The 16,356-nt window shown below is 38.4% G+C and overlaps 1 protein-coding gene across 1 annotated transcript in view; it reads right to left on the minus strand.

The window, feature by feature from the left end:
• Window positions 1-16,356, minus strand: part of LUZP1 (leucine zipper protein 1) — a 130,211-nt gene that overhangs the window by 74,528 nt on the left and 39,327 nt on the right. The window lies entirely within an intron of this gene.

The raw sequence follows: 16,356 nt of genomic DNA on the forward strand, positions 1-16,356 counted from the left end.
AGTTACTAAAGCTATATTATCTCAATGAAGCTCAAACAGTAATTAGAATAAAGTCAGAATCTTAGGCATCAAGAAATTTTTTTTAACTCTACAGACAATTCTAATTAGTGCAGCCAAGGCTAGAAATCTTCCTCTACTTTAATAAGCTCAAAAACTTTTAAGACAGAATGATAATGACAACAAATGTGCTTAACACCATGGATGGATGGATTCTGATAAGAGTTGTACGACCCCCAAATAAAATGATTTTTTTAAAAAAAAAACAAACTTTTAAGACTCCCAGGTCTTGCTGCTTCCATGGCAATAAGGACTATGGACAAGGTGATGGCAGGTAGAGAATGAGAAGAGAGGCACCTGTTTGAAGAAGATAGAGCAAGAAGCAGTGCTGGTAGAGCTAACACCGTAACTGAAAACTGCATTAAGTGTGGAGTGTGACAACTCAGATTTTAACTCCAACTCCATTATTAACCAGCTACAAGTGTGTCCTTGGAGAAACTGCTACACTTCGGCAGGCCTCCCTAAGATCTCTTACCGCTCCTAAACAACGACTGGAGAGGAAGGTGGGAGCAGTCAAGCAGGAACAGGCCCTTTTGAAAGACCCTAGTTTACAACTAGCACAGCACTTAACATTCTACATAGTAATTGTCTGGCTACTGGGTTGTCTCCCCGATCAAACCATGAGCTCTTGAAGAGCCATGATTATGTATTTCATCTCTAATCCAATCACATGCCATAGGATTTGGCACACACTAACAGAACAGCAGACATACAATGCCTGAACTGCTAAAATGTATGAGTATGCCCAGAAGTACTTATGTAGATGTAGAAGGAAGAATATTCATCTCCTAGATGTATATACCCGCTTTGAATAATATTAAATACTATTCCTTAAGTTCCGGTTCTGGGATGCTTAGGAGTCGTCACAAAATCTCCCTAGTTGATGCCCTGCCAGTAGCTTCCAAAGTCCATGTCTCTTTACTCCCTAAATAACATCCATTCTCATAATAATACCTAATGCTTAAAAACAAATTCATGATTTAAAGTGTGTTCACACCTATACGAAACCAGAAAACCAAATTCACTGCCATCGATTCGATGCTGACTCAGTGACCCTACAGTCTTAATTAATCTTCACAACTAACCTATCAAGAGATATTATGAAATCCATTTTATACATTGTGTTAGCCTGGGTACTTTAGAGAAACAAATCCACAGAAACTGGTGCATAAGACAGAGTTTTATATAAAGGTTAAGTACACATCAAGAAAACATCCCAACCTAGTGCTGCCCAAGCCCACAAGTCCAACATTAACCCTTATGTCTGACACCAATCCACAAAGTCCTCTTCCATCTCACAAAAGAGACGCAATGATGCCTACTGCAGGAGGAAAATTGAGTCAGTGAGCATGTATCTCAGCGCTGGCAGGGGTCTCTCCACAGGGCTGCTACAGCACCCAGGGCTGCATCGGGGTAGGTCCATGTGGCTTCTCCTCAGGGACATCTTGCAGGAAGTGAGCCTTGCCAACTGAAGCAGGGAACTGGCTAAGGCAGCTGCACTCTGGTCCGACCATCACAAAGCAAGAGACCTGAGAATTCGAAAAGCGAGGCTCATTGAGCCATTTATCCCTCTGCCCTTCAAGTAACCCCACATGTGTTTATCAGTCAGGTTGGCACAATAAACTAAGTACCTCATACATGAAGAAATTTCTGTATTCAGCAAGCTAAAGGACTGCAGCAGGACTTGTATATGTCTTTCTTTGTTATTAGGTGCTAGAGTTGATTTTGACTCTATGATCCCATGTGACAGAACAGTACAGGCTCACAGAGTTTTCTAAGCTGTAAACTCTCCGCCACCCTCACTTTCTTTAGCTTTTTATTTTTTTCTAAATCAGTCTGAATCAGTATTTTTTAATAGGGTGACTGGCCCAAATATAATGAACTCATGTGTCACATTTAAGATGCTTGGTAAGGTAGACGGGAAGCGAAAAGTGGAAAACCTTGACAAAATGGATTGACCCAATGGCTGCAACAATGGACACAAAAATACGAATAATTGTGAGGAACAACAGAAACGTGGGTGAAGTAGACAGTATAAGGTATGAAATAATAATAATATATACTTTATCAAGGGTCCACAAGGGTGGGAAAAAAGAAGAGCTGATAATAGGTGTTGAAGTGGAAAGATAATGTTTTTAAAATAAGGGTGGCAACATGTGTAAGTTTGCTTGATACAATTGATTTATGGACTGTTATAATAACTGTTAAGAGCCCCCAATACAATTATTTTTTAAAAAATAAAAAGAATTGTGAGGATGGCACAGCCAGGTGGTGTTTGGGTCTGTTGTACATAGGATTACTTATGAGTCAGAACAGACTCAATGGCATCTAACAACAATAGTAAAGATATACCAGATGAATGATAAACTGAGAGCTTAAAATGCATTAACGACAACTATGACAATAAAATATTCAAGACAAGAACCAAAAGAGAAGAGTAGAGACGTCATGTTAAGTAGAAAACAGCAAATCAGATTACAAGGTAGTTCCATCACAAATCATATTTAGGGTCCGCATGAGATAACTGAATTTAATCATCATATTGGGTCTAAAGCAGAGGTTATGTCTGCAACTATGTAGTAGGCAGGCTCTTGCAACACCGACATCTCAACCAAAAGAAAGACTTTACCTCACCACCACTACCCTAAAAAGCCCCGGCAACGGGGCTGCAAGAGTTAAGTCATGCAAGACTGGAAGTTAAGAGGAAATGAATATGCCACCTGACACTTTTCTGGCACAGCCTAAACCAATTAGTTTAGGTTACAAACAGGACTGCAGATTCCACTATGCTGATGAAAATGGCATATACTCTTTTTTCTGAAAACTAAAAATAACTCATTTATCAAAACAGGAGCATTCCAAAAGTATTTCTACCCTGTCAGCAGCCCAAAGTTCCATTTCTTCAAATCCTTCATATAATCTAAAATAACTTATTGGATTAAAGTCTCCCCACCTCCCTCAGCTTCTCCACTCCCCACCCTAACCCTGAGTAACCACAGTGAGACCTAAGCTCATTTCCTAACTCAAGTTTTAAGGCTTCTTTTCTAGTACACACAAACAAGAGTTTTTGTGTGGCTCCTGCCTTCTAAAGAGCCCCCGCTGGAAGATGGGCTGAGCTGTGGCAAAGGCTTGAAAAGCAAAGGAAAAATGAAGGGCAAGACAGGACATGATCAGGAAGTCAGTTAAATGCTTTTTATTCAGGCAGGAATGGAGGGAGCCCTCCCCGCCTAGAAGAATAAAGTATAAGGGAGAATGGTTTCCAGTACAAAGCCAGGCTGTACTTTATATCCTTTAGTATACAGCTAACAACCCTTCCTCATCAAGCCTACTCTCCAGGTCAACTCCTATCTAAAGAGCTCTGACTACCCAAAAATAATCTGGGGTGAAAATGGCATTCTTTAAAGAGGGGGATTCACAATTAAAGTCAGATAAAAATCAAAACCAAACGCACTGCCACCGAGCCAATTCGGAAGCAATCCTATATAGGACAAAGTAGAACTCCCCCTTTGGGTTTCTGAGACTGTAAATATGGGACCAGCAGGTGGTTTTGAATGTAACCCACTACATCACCAAGGTTTCATAAGCCCAAAGTGTCAACTTCAAACTGAAGATTCTCCAGTCATACCGAACTCAAGAAAGGCTCTCCTTCATATCTTTCCAAAAGGGAATGGGAGCTTAGAGGGAACTAGAAAGCCCTACTCTTGGTGGCTCTCACCTGCTCTCAGATCCTGGGAGAGGGGTAAACCAGCACTGCTTTTCAAAAGGTAGATAGACACTAACTATGGACTCGACTTCTTTGTGGTCCTTTGTTCTCTGAAATACCATCAGGAGAATGTTACAACACGCTATTATAAAAACAAAAAAACACTCGCTGAGTGTCTATTCCAACTCATGGCAACCCTAGAGAACAAAGAACTGCCCCATAGGGTTTCCAAGATTGATAACCTTTAGGACAACAGAGAGGCTCCTCTTTCTCTCGAGGAGTTGCTGATAGTATCAAACTGCTAACCTTGGGGCTAGCAGTCCAATGTGTAACCCACTACATCACCAGGGCTCCTAACACCCTATATAATCTCACCAGAGCATTTGCTCTCCTAAAAGGGTCACTCAGGAGACACACTAATTAATGTAATTCCCACACACTCACGTTTCAGGTCTCTCTTGCTAACCTTTTACCATCTTTTTAAACAAAACAAATAAAAAGAATACTGGCTTATTTAGGCATTCCAAATTCACAGAAACATCGCTCCTGGGGGAGGGTGGGAAACCATAGACCACCCAAGAAGCACTGTGGTAAAGTTCCCATGCAGAATCAAGTGTGCCAGAGCAAACTGCAGGCTGACATCCTTCATCAAACAGCCCCAGAACCTCGCAGAAGGAGTATCAGAGATGAAAAGATCCTTGGGGAATCAATCACCCAGTCGAGTCTTTCATCTTAAAGATGGGAAAGAAGAAGATCAAAGAGATGAAGTCGCAGCTTGGTGCAATGTTGTATCTGAGAACCCAGGTGTCCAGACTCCCAATACAGGTCTGGTATTACTACACTCTTAAGTTTCGTCACAAGATTGAGTTAATGGGAGCCAAGGGGCAAAGAAAAAAGAAGCAAAGGAAAGTAAATGGGTGGCAACAAGCAAAGTGGCCAAGTCTTTGTTCACTCGCTTTTCTCTGCGGTTTTGTGGTGTGACTCAAGGTCATTTAATTTCAAGAGCTTTTTTAATTTTCACTTAAATATTATATTAACTTTTATTAAGAAGATGAAAAGTTACCTCCCACATCCTAATGAGGCCTCCCAATCTCTGGACAGGCCAAGTAAAAACAACCTACTTCTGGGAAGGAAAGAGCATGAGAGTCCTTCAGCAGAAAGATAACATGGGGGGAGAAGGGCATTTTTTAAAAGATGACTCAAAATCCCCAGCCTCCATAGAAGGAAATCACATTATCAGACTTTGTAGCCTAGTATCTAGTATTTTAGGTCGTAAGAAAAATAATTTCTCTTCTCTGAATCTTGGTTTCTTCAGCAGTATGAAAAAGTATGGACTAGTTGTCTCTTCAAGTTCTAAAAGGCCCAAGCTCTTTCCAAGAAGTCTCTGCTCAAGAAAAACCACAGCATGGCAGCATCCAAAAGGCAAAGCACAAAAATCTGAAATTTGTCCACAAGCCTGGAGATGGGCCTGGTGGGCAGTCTTCTGAGCAAGTCTTCCCACAACCTGGCAATGCCTATCCATGGCACCACGAAATTAAAGATGGGCAAACCAGTGCATACTTTCTTCAGGAGTGTACCACTAGAACACTGGCTGTGCTGCCTTGAAGGATTTGCTTTGACCATCTATACAGATGGTTTAAATTTGGCCTTGTTGATTATTTCCATCCCCTCCCTTGAAATCAAATTGGACACTAAGTGTCTACTTCTATATCCATTAAATACTTTCTCACCATCCTCCTGTTTTTTCCTTCATTAGGTGTTTTGTATGTTTTAGGCTTGATGATCTATGAACATAAAGCTACAATCACAGGTAAATAATTCAAGCTTTCAATTAAGAGAAAGCCAGACATGTGGGGTTTAGTGTAAATAAGTATGCTGCTCCTTCCCAGGGGTATAGCTGATGGTGAAGATGCAAAATGAACATGAAGAGGAAAAGGGCTTCCCTTTCTGCTGTTTCATCAGCACACCTTAATATAGGGATATAATACACATTAAATTAATGGAAAATAAGGATTCAATCCACATAAAAGGAAACCAAGTCCCAATATAAATAATGAAGCTTAATTAAACAAGTATTTGGCTGGCAGCCCACTAAGCCTGTGGTTAAGAATTTAGTATAGATAGGAAATTAACTAAAATCAGAGATTTCCCACAGTATCATCCTTAAATATTCTCATAAATTGGATCCATTGTAAGGCCCATAGATTTACCTTTGCATTCTCATGCCTATGTCTAAAGACCTTTAAAAATACTGCGAGGAAAGGGAAAGATCACATCTCCAGGACAATTAAATATCAATTTTATGGAATGCCAAACTATGTAAATGACACCAAACCTCATCCAAAAAAAATACAAATCCCTGCCATTGAGCTGATTTCAACTCATAGTGACCCTGTAAGAATTGTTCTTTAGGAGGGCAGTTCTACCCTGCCTGATAAGGTCACTGTGAGTCAGAAATAACTCGATAGCATTGAGTTTAGACCAGCGGTTCTCAACCTGTGGGTTGCAACCCCTTTGGGGGTCAAACGACCCTTTCATATTGGTACCAAAATGGCTTACGAAGTAACAACGAAATAATTTTATGGTTGGGGGGTCACAATATGAGGAACTGTATTAAAGGGTCGCATTTAGGAAGGTTGAGAACCACTGGTTTCGACCCATGAAGCTGGAAACTAGGTAAGTCAGATAGGGTTTTTTGTGGTTTGCTGGGTTGTTTGTTTGTTGGGGGGGTGGGGGAATTACAGACCAAGGAGGTTCTAGGATAAAGTGACCAGATTTTAACATTGGTAAAGCGGGACACCATGGATAAAACTCATATCCTGGTGAAATAGCCACATGGCAGCCGAAAACCATATACCCTAGCTTGTCGTGCATTCTTTCCAAAAATCAGGACTTTTTTGAAGTGACTCGGGACGTGGGAAAAATTGTTAAAGATCGGGACTGTCCTGCCAAAAGCGGGACATCTGGTCACCTTATTCTAAGAGTTTCATTTCATTAATTACATGAACTGAAATTAAGGTAAGACTTGAAGAAGAGAAGCAAAAACGTATATAAAAGAAATTTTTGCATCAATATATTTCAAATACCAGAATTAGTGATGACATCTCTATTTGTTTTCTTCTTCACACCATAATTACAAATAATAAAACTCTTTGTGAATGCTTGAAAAAGAAAAATAATTGTTCCCTAGGGTGTCTGAGGCTGTTAACCTTTATGGAACTAAGTCTCATTTTTCTCCTGAAGGCCAGATGGGAATTCAGGCCACTGACCTTATGATTAGCAGCCCGACTCACACAGGAAAATTTTCAACCATACTGGACCCTCTCCCTTCAATAGACACTTTTGAGAAGCTGATCTCACCTTCTACCTCCTAAAACAATTCTGAATTCAGAGCTATACCTTTACTTTAAATCAGTGGTTCTCAACCTTCCTAATGCCGCCACCCTTTAAAACAGTTCCTTATGTTGTGGTGACCTCCCCCCAACCATAAAATTATTTTTGTTGTTACTTCATAATTGTAATTTTGTTACTTCTATGAATCAGGCAACCCTTGTGAAAGGGTCACTTGACCCCCAAAGGGGTAGCGAACCACAAGTTGAGAACCATTGCTCTAAAGGGTTTTGGCTCTTTTCTTTCTGATTCACTCATCAACTTCCCACTGGGCTGGTTTGTTGTTGTTGTGTGTTTTTTTTTTTTGAAGGGGGTGGTAATTGAATTTATTCTAGGGTAGGGGCTCTGTTTGTTTATTTTCTTAGAGAAGTCTTCTGTATCATCCTCCCTAAAATAATAGCACTCTGGATTAGGCATTGGGAGCTAACCACAGGTCAGTAGTTCATACACTAGCCACTCCAAGAGAAAGAAAAGACTATCTGCTCCCATAAAAATTTACATTTTTGGAAACCCTTTACAGGGTCGCTATGAGTCAGAATAGACTGTGTGGACAGTAGGTTCTATAACTTATACTTTCTTCTCCTGTTTTGATTTTTGTCACCAGTATTTAGCATAGCCTGGCTAAGGAAATGACAAAGAGGCCCTATGTGACTTCCTCTGGTTACACGTGGGAGTACCCAACTCCTCACTAGTCCAAGGGCTATTGCCAAAAGGCAGAGGTCACACACCTCTACCCTCCATCTTGCTTTATCCTATTCTGACACTAACCTTTCCTCCCACAAAACTCCTAATTGTCTCCTAGATTATATAATGTTGCAATGGCCATGACAAATTCACAGACAATACTCACAAAGGGCTTATTGGGAGATTTAACAGGTTAACAGGTCAGAATTAATAAACAGTAAGGATACAGTCATTGGTCCACAGCAACACCTCTCCTCAGCCAGTAGCCAACTCTCCAGTTCTCGGCCTCGGTCCCTTGGCCTCTGCCTCTATGAGCCAGAAGCCAGCCCATTGCTTTGCCTCCCCGTCTCATAGTCTCAGTGGCAGTCTGGGCCTCTGTTCTATCTCATGGTCTCCTTGCCTCAGCATCTGCCACTTTAGGAAGAGATCTCAACCGTGCTTTACTGGTGTTTTTTCTTTCTTGATGGTCTAGAGGTTCGTTCTGTTTCTACTTCCAAAATGGCTCGTCCTTAGAGCCAAGGGGAGAAGCAACTAAAATTGACCAATCCCCTCTATTAGTGTTTCGTACACTCTATTTGCATAGTCCCACTTAATCATTTGGTGGGAATTAGAGACAAGGATAGAAGAGCCATATTAAGACTCTATGACACTGACTTCGTTATATTTTATATTTAAAAGAAATTGCCATCAAACAAATTCTGACTCAGAGTAAAACTGCCCCACAGCATTTCCAAATTTGTAATCTTTATGTCACTCATAGTGACACTAAGGCTCTTTTCTATAAAAATTAACAACTCTAAAATCCTGTGGGGCAGTTCTAGTCTGTCATATAGAGGTGACTACTGAGTTGGAATCGCATTAATAGCACCTGAAGACTCATCACAAGCAGAAGTTCTACTAGAAAAGGGGCTGTCCCACCACCACTGTATTTTTAGCATCCAAGCGAATATCTGACATACAGTGGGGACTCAAATGTTTACAAGTGTGTGAAGCACTTGTAAACAAAGTTAATTAAAATAAATATAAATTAATCAAAGCAAAATGAAAATAAATTCTTGATCTTTTATCCTATTCAAATGACCATCACACTGTCAACTAGACTTGTCAGCATAAGTAGTGATTCCTCTTCCTTTTGATGGCTGCATCATTCAGGGACCAACCCAGAAAAGCACCCCCAATACCTGACTTTCACCACTCTATGGTCACATGAGTTACACACACACACACACACACACACACACACACACACACACACACACAGGTTTAAAGACCGGCCTACAGATGTTTCTAAGTGACTTAACACCATAGGAATGAGATGGCTTCTATTATGTGAGAAGTCATATGCAATGCAGGCAAACACAGTAGAAGAACTACAAGTTTCAACAAAAGCAGAACACAGTATGTTAGCAGCTAAAATCACATTACTCTGCTCTGGATTAAGTAAGCCAAACACTTCCTGTCAAGACTAAGCTAACTCCTACCACATATTTTGTCTATTCATTTATATAAGGGCAGTATTGTCATATAAAGCAGAATACTAAACTATGTGCTTTAGATTCATTACCCTAATCTGTACAACAACCCTACAAAATAGCAAGTATTATCTCCAGTTAAAAGATTAGGAAAGTCAAAGAGGTTAACTTATGACTTAGAGATAAGCAACAAGTCTAGGATTTGAAGCCTACTTGACTTTAAATTTTTGTTTTCATGTAACATTCAAATTCCTACGACTTCTCATATTTTCCACCCTCTGCGCTGAGCCTGGCATATAGAAGATATGTGAAAAAGGTTTGATGAGTCCGAGAGAGTTAAATAGGATTTTAATATCAATTCTAGAATCTGTCTAGGATCCAATACTTCAATTCTAAAATTTAAAAGTGTTTTAACAAAAAATCAAATTCATCCAACTCCCTTTGATGATAAAACATAATTGGAAAAAAATTTTTCAGTTAAAAAAAACACTGGGTTTAGTCCACAAATATAATTCATTACTATGGGGATTTGGCTCTAAAGCATGTAAAATCTAAGAGGTGAACTTTGGTGTAAGTTATCAAAATCCAGTTTAAGTTATTAAATTTCATTTTAAGCTATAAAACATGGTATTCTAGGCTCAAATATGATGAAATATGAAAACACTTCAAAATTATATTGTATTTTACAAGAGAATTAGTCTGATCTTGACCTTGATGAATAAAAACCTGATCTAGTTAGGACTCTTAACCTATTGGAGCAACAACAAATAAACTCCTCCAAATTTTTTTTTTTCCTCCAAACTCTTAACTATCTAGACAACTGCAGCTTGTAGCGATCATATAAGACAGAGTTCTCTACCCCATTCGGTTTCCAAGGCTGCAAATCTTTCTGGCAGTAATCACCACCATTGTCTTAGACTCCTTCCCATTAACTTCTCATCTGAACTTTAGCTACTACTGCTGACAAATTGATTTCACATACATAATTATTTAAAAGAACACCATGTCATGATGAATAGTTTTACTAATATGTATAAACAGTTGTTTACCTTAAAAACGACTTCAGGGCATAATTTCAGTTCAAGGCCTGAAAATTTTCCCAGAGCAATAAATTCTGAGGTTTTTCTAGTCTGAACTACTAAGTCTGGATTCTGTAGGATTTTAAAATTCTGCTCCTATTTTCCTCTATTAGATTAGGAATCATTTTTAAAGTAAGAAAAATTTTAAATACTTGATTTTAAAATGAGCCTATTATATGTTTGAGTCCTGGTGGTATAGCAGTTACACACTATGCTGCAATCTGCGAGGTGCAAAGTTTAAAACCACCAGTTTCCCCTCAGGAGAATGGCTTCTATTCCTGTAAACAGTTACAGTCTAAGAAGTTTACAGAGGCAGTTCTGTCCTATAAGAATAGCTATGGCGGTGTGAGGGACGATGCTGGGAGAGTGGAGGGTGAGTGGGTTGGAAAGGGGGAACTGATTACAAGGATCCACATGTGACCTCTTCCCTGGGAGAGGGACAGCAGAGAAGGGGGGAAGGGAGACTCCGGATAGGGCAAGATATGACAAAATAACGATGTATAAATTACCAAGGGCACATGAGGGAGGGGGGAAAGGGGAGGGAGGGGGAAAAAAAAGAGGACCTGATGCAAGGGGCTTAAGTGGAGAGCAAATGCCTTGAGAATGATTGGGGCAGGGAATGTATGGATGTGCTTTATATAATTGACGTATGTATATGTATGGATGGTGATAAGAGTTGTATGAGTCCCTAATAAAATGTAAAAAAAGATAAAATAAATAAAAACAAACACAAAATATAACCCCCCCCCAAAAAAAAAGAGAATAGCTATGGCAGTGAGTTTGGATTATAAGTTAACGTTTTATAAAATGTAACCATTTTCCATTAACAAAAATTAATGAGAAAAGCAACATGTTTTATACTTTGGCAACTTTTTTTTGCTTCGTTCTATTTTTGCATTCAATTGTTATTCTATGTTATTTTGTTTGAAGTGGATGAAGAAAGCACAACTTTACACAGTAAGTACTTGGAGAGAAAGTACCGTATATACTCGAATATAAGCTGACCCAAGTATAAGCCGAGGTACCTAATTATTACCTGGGAAACCAGAAAAACTGATTGACTCAAGTATAAGCCTAGGATGGAAAATGCAGAAGCTATTGGTGAGTTTCAATAATCAAAACAAATGAAAATAAAATTACTAAAAATTGAGACATCAGTGGGGATTTAATGTATTTCAATATTTATTTTAAATAAAATAAATAAATAAAAGGACAAGTCATTTAACATTAGTAAACCAGCACAGTAAGTGGAAAATAGGTTCAACACTTCATTACACAATATCAAAAACTCACTTTGTTAACTATCACCCAACTCAAGAGAAAAATGTCTTTAAGTATTGAGAAGTTTTGAAGTGAAAGATAAAAGTTACAAAAATTCTTTTACTTGAAAATTCAAATTTTGTCATTGATAATAAATGCTATTTTTCTTGAAATGACAAACTTACTTCTTCAATTTCAGGTAACTACCAAATATCTAAGTCTGACCAGTTTTCAAAAAAATCATTCTTTCAAGTAAATATGATGTTTTATGGGAAAAAAGATACAATTTTAACTCATTACTCAATCACAGAAGTGTTTTTCCTCCATGAGCATCATACTTTGACAAATTGGCAGAAATATTCCATGTATACTTCCCATCTAATTACATAGGATATTAAAATGATAGATACTCAAGGGTCAATATTTAAGAAAGTAAATCATTTTTATACTATTTCATCAAGGACATTAAGAGAAATTGGTATTTTGGTTTTGTTGTGTGTCACTATGAAAAACATAGTTATTATTAATACAACTTGATGTCACTGTCTTGATTTGTCCTAAGGGGACAGAAATTTTATCTACCATTGACAGTGCAAATGTCACCATAGTAAAGAAAAAAGCAAATACAAACTTATTATTAAGAAATCCGTTCTGACCTTGTGGACTCCCTTAAAGAACCTCAAAGACCCAAACATCTATGGTCATCTTATTGAGAACCACTGATGTAAGTGCGAAGTATAAAAGTCTTCATAAAATACAAGTCTTTCCAAATGTGTGCATAAGCAAATGTGGTGAAGAAAGCTGATGGTGCCTGGCTATCAAAAGATACAGTACCTGGGGTCTTAAAGCTTGAAGGTAAACAAACGGCCATCTAGCTGAGAAGCAACAAAGCCCACATGGAAGAAGGACACCAGCCTGTGTGATCACAAGGTGTTGAAAGGATCAGGTAGCAGACAGCAAATAACAAAAATCATCATTGTGTGCTCACCTTCCCCATACAAATGCTGAAGACAAATTTATGCATTAAGGGTGGTGAAGAAGGCTGATGGTACCCGGCTATTGAGAGATACAGTATCTGAGGTCGCAGAGGCTTAAAGGTTAACAAGAGGCCATCTAGCCCAGACAAAACAAAGCCCACATGAAAGAAGCACACCAGCCTGTGTGATCACGAGGGGTTGAAGGGACCAGGTATCAGTCACCAAAGAACAAAAATTCATATCGTGAATGAGGGGCAGTGCAGGATGGGGACCCAAAGCCTATCTGTAGGCAACTGGACATCCCTTTGAAGAGGGGTAGCAGGGAGGAGATGAGTCACTCAGGGTGCAGTGTAGCATCGATGAAACACACAACTTTCCTCTAGTACTTAAATGCTTCACCCACCCACCCACTATCATGATCCCAATTCTACCTTACAAACCTGGTTAGACCAGAGTATGTACACTGGTACAGATAGGAACGGGAAACACATGGAGTCCAGGACAGATGAACCCCTCAGGACCACTGGTGAGAGTGGAGATCCTGGGAGGGTAAGGGAAGGTGGAGTAGAAAGGGGCAACCAATTACAAGGATCTACATATAACCTCCTCCCTAGGGGATGGACAACAGTAAAGTGGGTGAAAGGAAACGTCGGGCAGTATAAGATATGATAAAATAATAATAATTTATAAATTATCAAGAGTTCATGAGGGAGGGGGGAGAAAGAACGGGGAGGGAGGGCAAAAAATGTGGAGCTGATTCTAAGAGCCCAAGTGGAAAGCAAATGTTCTGAGAATGATGGGGCCAACAAATGAACAAATATGCTTAACGCAATGGATGTATATATGGATTGCGATAAGAGTTGTACGAGCCCCCATAAAATAATTTAAAATAAAAACTAGTATTTCAACTGTCTGGTAGGTTTGAAATTTTTCAAAATCATTGATTGGAAAAATAAACGATAAACTTTCTACAAAATGTTTATAAAGAGAACAAAAAAAATATTTTAATAAAGCAAGAAACATACTTTCTCCAAAATTAATAAATACAAGGCACAGTACTATGAATGAATTATCAGGCCTTAATAACAAATAATGGCCCAATCCAGAAACTCAGCCTTCAGGATTTATTTCAGGAAGAATTTGTGTAACAAAGAACTATATTGCCAACAGAACAAATACAGGTCCACAATCCTTTGTGGGTATGTTATTGAATTTAACATTTTTCATATTTTATTAAGATATTTATAATAAGGATTAGCACCCAGTAGGCAAACACATAAATATAAATATTATTTTAAAACTTTACTTAGTTCATGTCAAAGTCTTACTACAAAATGCATTATGTTTTCTATTTTAATTTTTGGAATTACATATAAAGAAGCTGTGGATTTCTTGGGAATATGCTACATTCCTATTCAAATGATTTCATCAACCAACACAAGTACTTTTGAGATTTTCAAAAGTTTGTAATTCCGGTGTTGTTACATATCCACTGATGATTTGGATAAACCACATTTGCAGAAACAGGTGGTTAGAAACAGGCACAGTACCAGAATAAATAACTTTCACCAGGAGTCTCTAAGTATCCAGAGAAAACATGGGTTGGGACAACGCAACACTACTCCTGTTAGACTGGAGTTGTACATATATCGAAGGTAACAAATTTAAAACCCTAGAGTTCCCATAATGAGATACCATTTCACACCCACCTACGATATGCCTAAGATAAAAATAATAACAAATGTTCCCAAGGATGTGGGGAAACTAAAATCCTTATTCATTGCTGGTGAATGCAAAATGGTACAGCCACGGAAAAAACTATATGGTGGTTCCTGAAAAAGCTACATGTAAAACTTCCTTAAGCCCAATTCTCTTCTTAAGTATACAAAAAGACCTTAAAACAGAGTCAAATAGATACTTATATGTATCTGTTTATACCCTGTTTTTGTACCGTTTGTACTAAAGCTCATTGCAGCACTACTCACAATAGCCCAAAGGCGGAAACAACCTAAATGCCCATCAACAAATTAAATGGTAAGCAAAATGTGGTGCATGCATACAATGGAATACTATTCAGTAAGAGAAAGACATTTTGATACAAGCTACAACACATATAGAGCTTGAAGACAACACATATATGCTGAGTAAAATAAGCCAATCCTAAAAAACAAGTATTATATGGTCTAACATATATAAAAAGAACAGGCAAATATACAGAGACCAAAATGTATTAGTATTTATTAGGTTAGATGGAGGAGGCGGGGAGAGAGGTTATAGTTCATGAAGTATACCCACTCCTCACTAAGGAACATGGTTAGGATCCCAAGACCAAGCCATTATGCAAAAATGGAAGATGACTACTTCAAATCAAAAATTAAAGGTGGCTATATCATTATATAGCCACTAAATTATACCATTACATAACTGCCAAATCATTTGAGAATCATGGCCCAGCCTAGTTGACACTTAACTTTAACCATCACAACTAGCATTAAACTCACCTCACATCTGTTTATCACAGCCAAATATGTTGTCAATGCACAAAGTAGTCAGTAATTTTTTACTATTGTTGCAAATATGAAATATCAGACAATGAGAAAGCCAATAAGCAAGGAGTAGGTGTGCCGAGTTTCAGTTTACAGTGATGGGAAAATCACACTGATTAAGAATTGCACAGCCAATTACTGTAATTGCAATCAAGTTATAAGCCTGTAAAAGATTGACTGGCAAATGTTATATGATAGATATGTTTACCACAACCTCCCTCCCCCCTCCAAAAAAAATAATCAAATAGAGAAGTTGCTGAGGCTGCTTTTCTGTACAACCAAACATCTCAAAGGATTGGTCCCTTGGTTTGGAGTTTAAGGGCATGATTCATTAGACACCCTGATTAATTAGCCTAATGACCATGTTTAATGTTTTTGTTCTACCTTATAATTCTTTGTGTAGTGATAAAGCTTGCAAGTAGCCATCCAAGGAACAATAATTAGTCTCTATTCACCTGGAGCTACAGAAGGAGAATCAGGAATAAGAGGAAGATATGATGTGCAGCTAATTACTTCCATGAACAACTGCCTCATTTGCCATGAATCAGAAGAAATTAATGATGCCCAGCTACTTATGCCAATATTTTTATTAAAGATTTTATAGACAAATTCTGATCAAAAGGGAGAAAAAACAGAACAGAATTTCACATTTCGCATGGAATCCAGACCTTCTGGGGCCATGGATCCTAGATAAACCACCAAAACTATTGGCCTAAGATAATAAAAGGTTTCCTTGAGCATTATGTTCTTTTAAAGACTATCGACATGGAATCAAATTTACAACAATCAAATTTAACTCCGCATGTTAGCTAGGAACCTAAAGGGCCAGTGAGTGTATGTGTATGTGTGAAGAAAATCCCAGAAATGAAGATGAGGAGAGTTGCACGACTTAAATGTAGCCAGTGTCACTAAGATGTACAAGTAGAAACCTGAATTGGTTTATGTGCTTGCTGTGTATATTCTCAACAACAAAAAAATGAAGTTACTTTATAAGTCTTTAAAGTTGCCTGTAACTCTTTAATCCCTGGGGGGAAAAACATCATGCTTGGTCAAAAACTATAGAGAAAAAAGGAGTAAGGCCCTCAAAAGATGGATTGACAAACTGGCTGCAAGAATGGGCTCAAACAACAATTTTGATGATGGTACAGGACCGGGCAGTGTTTTGTTCTGTTGCTATGAACTAAAACT

Source organism: Tenrec ecaudatus, chromosome 1 (assembly GCF_050624435.1).
Source record: "Tenrec ecaudatus isolate mTenEca1 chromosome 1, mTenEca1.hap1, whole genome shotgun sequence".
Classification (NCBI taxonomy): Eukaryota; Metazoa; Chordata; class Mammalia; order Afrosoricida; family Tenrecidae; genus Tenrec; species Tenrec ecaudatus.